The sequence below is a fragment of the Nematolebias whitei genome, chromosome 23, assembly GCF_014905685.2.
Source record: "Nematolebias whitei isolate Nwh7 chromosome 23, NemWhi1, whole genome shotgun sequence".
Lineage (NCBI taxonomy): Eukaryota > Metazoa > Chordata > Actinopteri > Cyprinodontiformes > Rivulidae > Nematolebias > Nematolebias whitei.
Window position 1 is genome coordinate 15,541,538 of NC_056520.1, and position 5,207 is coordinate 15,546,744.

Sequence of the window (5,207 nt, forward strand, 5' to 3'; positions counted from 1 at the left end):
ATATATATATATATGTATAAACACACATATTTTTTTCCTTTTAGGATATATATCCTAAAAAAGTCATGCAATATTGCAAAACAGCATGCTTAGAGCATGTGTTGTGAACGACTCTCAGCTACTACCACATCATATTTTACATCAAAATCAGTGAAATTGACTTAGGTCTTTTGGCCTTTTCTGTGCATTTTACGGTCAGATGACTGTGGGGGCCATCTTGAATGAACTGGCTCCAAAAGTACAATGACTGTAGCTGTACGGTCAATTATTATTTTCTGTAATTTTTATTGAAATTTATTTTATTTATTAACCTTTATTTAACCAAGCAAATCCCACTGAGATCACAGATTTGTTTTTCAACGGAGGCCTGGGCCTAAAGACATGAAATTCATCAGGTGGTTAATGAGATATTTTGTTAATGGACAGAAAAGCATACACACAGAGACAAAGACAAAAACATTGTCTTCCTCCTTTAGGCATTGGTAATAAAAAAGGAAAACTTTTCATTCAAAGGAGGAAATCATAAGTGGATGGGGAAGGAATTGTGTGTGATGTTAATCAGGCAGCATGTCCATCCAACAAGTTTTTTCTTTGTTGTTTTTTTTTTGCAGCCCATACGGCCGTCAGCCAGTCTGGGTTTAAGTTTACGATTTTCTTTCTTCATGCAATTGCAGAGAAAAAGTGAGTTAACGACAAAATGTGCAGAATAAAGCAGCAATCTGTCATCCTAGCTAGCCTATCAGCAAGGCTTTCTGTCTGTCCGACGTCAACGCTGCAACCGAAGCCACAGAGAAATTGTCTTAATGACACAATTTTTGTCTCAAATAGGAAACAAATAACAGAAACAAAAAAGTTCTGCAAGCCCAAAAGTCTTTCTGAGCCTCACAAAAGAAGTGGGAGTGAGCCGTGACACTTTTATCTGAGCTTTTGATGATCTTTGGCGCCGCACTTTTCTTTCCCCTTTTCTTCTCCTCCCTTTCAATTTGCTTTCTTTTGCGTTGTTTTTTTTTTTTTTTTTTTTTTACCGAGCGGTTCCTGCAGACGTGTGCGCCAGTTAAGGCAAACTTTGCCCCAGCTGTAAATTATTCATTTCATCCGTGGCGGGGCTCCATCCTTGCAACTCAGAAGTGCATACGTCATTTGATCGCTGGTGTGGGCCCTTGTTCGGTTCGGCTATGCCAGAGCGGAGATCCACCCTCCCCTAATTACCGGCGTAATTGTTCAGGCATCTCCTCGCTGCTGGAAAGGCAGGAGGCTTCTCACGCTGGAACTCAGCAGCCAGAAATGAGTGCCATGTGGGGAGAGACTGTACCCGACCACAGCAGAGAATTTGAGGTGGCGCCTTGACGCCTGGAGCCCGCCGCCATGCCCCCAGGCTGCCAGAACAACCACAATTCAAGTGTTAGATTTGTGTTAGATTTAAGACGTCTCTCCTCCTCCTCTCCTCTTCTGTGATCCTGGCACTGATTTATATCAGGGAAATGTTGATGACAACTTTCTGATGTATAACAGGAGGAATAAATGCTGTGGGAACTAAATATTGTTTTGGTCGTCTTCTGAGGAGGTGCGTATGGGAAGATTGTTTGCATCCCAGCAGGAACATCACTCTGTTTTCCTCTGTTTTTGCGCAGCCAATGCTGGTTTCTTAATCAAAATCAAATAGTTGCCGGCAAGTGATGTTCACCACTCGCACGATGGGGGCGATTAAACGATGCTCCTCGACTTGCGTCATCTGTGTCAGCCTATAAAACCTGCGGTGGAACCTGCCAAACCCTGATTTAGAGAGCTACTCATCATAAAAAGAAGTTAATTAGCTTCATAGAGGATTAAATGGAAAGACATAAAGCGTTGCTACACTGTCCACGACTGTAAAACCACACACCTCTTTGGGTTCAACAACCAGCGAGACTGGTTTTAATTTACTCTACAGCTTTTGTTTTTATTTCACGTTTCAGCTTGTCCATTTGCTGGACGCACTTTCATCCTCCCCCATCAGTGTCAACTACTTTCGTCAAGACCAAACGCAACAGTTAGTGCGCATCTACAGAACGTTCCATCCAAAAACTATTAAAAACACATCAGCTCTGCAGCTCTGAGTGACATGTTCCCTCATCAACAGGAACACGCTGCAGTTTATTTAGACTCAATCACACGTTTATGTCTGTGGTGCCATGAAAAGGGTCCTGACCCCCTCAGACTTAAACAACTGCGGGCCCATTTCCAAATTGTCAGCTCCTATTATGGTTTCGAATCACTCCTGAGTCGACAGTTTCTACGAGCAAAACATGTTTCACCTAAGTCTGATTTCAGGACATTGTACTCTTACAGCTATATAATATTAAAACAAACAAAACAAAGTGAATAAAAATATACATTTGTAATCAGCTTAATAGGTTGGACATTTGCAATGCTGTAGTCAGATTACCACAAAGGCAGGAATCCAACCGACTAATCAGACTTGTTTAGCTGTTCAAAAACGTTAGTGTTGAAAAGTAACCCGCCACTAATGTTTTACATGAACAGATGCTAACGTGAATAGTTTTGGTGAAAGAAATAGAATTTTATGAATGCTGGTTTTATATCTTTACTGAAATAAACTAAAATGGAATTAAATAAATTTACTACTTTGAATTGTGAATGTTTTTTAGTTTTCCAGGTATTTATTTATTTTTTTCTAGACTGGGATTGAAGAGGGAATGAGAGTGAGCCTTAATGTTTTAATGCAAGATAATCAAGTGGGTAGGAGTTACACTGTGTAGAAGGAGAGGTAGAGGAGGGAGTCAGTTTGTCCACCACCAGATGCACTGGCGGAGCCACGGGGTGGCTAAAGGTGGCCTTGGCCACCATAGATTAATCTTTGGCCTCCCCAGTCATTTAAAAATACACCAAAATGCAGGAAAAACTTGAAATAAAAACAAAAATACTACAGTATACTTTTAAGCGGTGCTTAATTTGAGCCAGATCCTGCCAGAACAAGATCCGTGAACTTTCTCAGTTTGACAGGGTGTGTTCCGGTAACTGTTTGCTTGGATCCGGCAACTCTCAGGCTTACTAATAATAAAGTTACGAACAAATATGATTGCGATGAACAAATAAAAAAATATTGAACATTTAATCTGAAAAGAATTACATAAACAATCATTTTGAACACAACAGCCACTTTAAGTAGCATTTCTGCATCTACCCTTAAAAAAATCTCCGCCCCTAAAAGTGTGATGGGGGTGAGTGTCGAGCTAAGCAGGCGGTCATACGTGGGCAGGAGCCCACAGGCAGTGGTCATGAACAGACAGAGGAGGCGCCTTTCCCTGGGGGTTTCACGTGTGAAGTCAGACAACAGCGAGCAGGGACAGTGACGAGCTCGGAACCGTCAAGTAAGAGGTGCGGTGGGGGTAGGATGCTTGACAGAAGAGCAGTGTTTACAAATGTAGGTAAATGTAGATGATTAACAACCTGTTAAAATACACCAAAATGCAAGAAATCTCATCTACTTTATTCAAACTTTTCTGGGGGAGGACCCCATGACCACCCCCTACGCTCCCAAACCTCCCTTCCACCCCCTGCCGGCTTGCCTGCAATGCGCATTCCAGCATCGATCGGTTTACAAATTAAGCCCTGCTTTTAAGCAATATAAAAATCAGAAATCATAGTTTCCTCAAATGATAGGAGTGGCTAGTTTACATATACATATATATATATATATATATATATATATATATATATATATATATATTTGGCGGTGGCCATCTTGGATTTTGATGTGGCAATCTAATTGTTGACAGTGACCTTTATTGAGCCTAGATATAGCCACACACCAAAATCAAACATTGTACCTCACTTATTTTTCTAATTATCCAGCTCACAGAACAGATAGATTGATGGAGCGTTTTTTTTTTTTTTCCAATTCCCGTTCTCCTCTTAGCTTTGCAGTGGGTGACAATAAAAAGTGATGCATGCACTGTGACTGTTACCATCTTTATTGAAAGAAAGGTAAAAGGTCAAATTGAATCAAGTGATGAAACTTTTCTTGAAACATATGTCATTGGGATTATCGTTCCGACTTATCAAACAGATACATATGCAGGCAAATAATATTACTGCAGTCTTTCACACTCAGACTGAGCACTTTTAGTAAAGGATAGTGCATGTACTGTAGTATTATGTTCTCCATTTTAATGTTTTAGATGGAGGTGATAAAACAAGCACAACTGCTACAAAGTGACTTGATAAAAAACTGAAGGATAATGTTTGTATGTTTGTATTGTGTATGTATGTTATTTTATTTACATATAATTTCTTTAAAAAAAATCTTACCAAGTAATCAACCTTATCATAATGTAATCTATCAAATCATCATTTCAAATTATACTGTACAATATTATATTTTATCAAGTCACAATTTATTGTATTGTTTCATTTTATATTATCATATTGTATGCTATTTGCAGGGGTTCCCAACCCTGGTCCTTGAGGAACACCGTCCTGCATGTTTTAGTTGTTTCTCTGCTCCAACACACCTGATTCAGTGATTTAATTACTTCCTCAAGTTCTGCAGAAGCCTGTTAATCCCCCATTCATTCAAATCAGGTGTGTCAAAGCAGGGAAAAAACTAAAACATGCAGGATGGTGTTCCTCAAGAACCAGAGTTGGGAACCCCTGTATTGTATTCTAGTATATGATTATGCATAATGTATGTTTTGTAACTAATTGAACTATAGAATACATATGTACAATTTGGCCAATGTAAAAGGGGTGAACGACACTTAAAAAATAGGTCAAATGTAATATTACTTTAATAGCACCTCAGTAAGAACCATCAGGAATACAAAGACATGAGTACTTAAGCACAATGTAACATAGCTGGTTTTGTTGTGTGCTGTTACATTATTTTACTTTTCATTCCTATAGCCTTTCGGAAAAATACAAGGTTTTTTGTTTCTAACATTCAGACATATAACTTGTGGATCCCTAACCGATAATCAATATACGATTTTGGAGAAAGAGACAGTGGGCCAGTCATCTGAATGTATGAGTACATTTTGAGGCTGAAGCCCATCTTGATATGATGGCAAGTTTACAAACAGTTCTGGATTCAGGTCGTAGTAACCTTCCATGGAGGAGGATGTAGATGTCACTGGTTTCCTGAGAAGATGTGGGGAGGCTGAGGGATTTCAGACGGGTCTGGATGTTCCACAAACTCCGATAAGTAA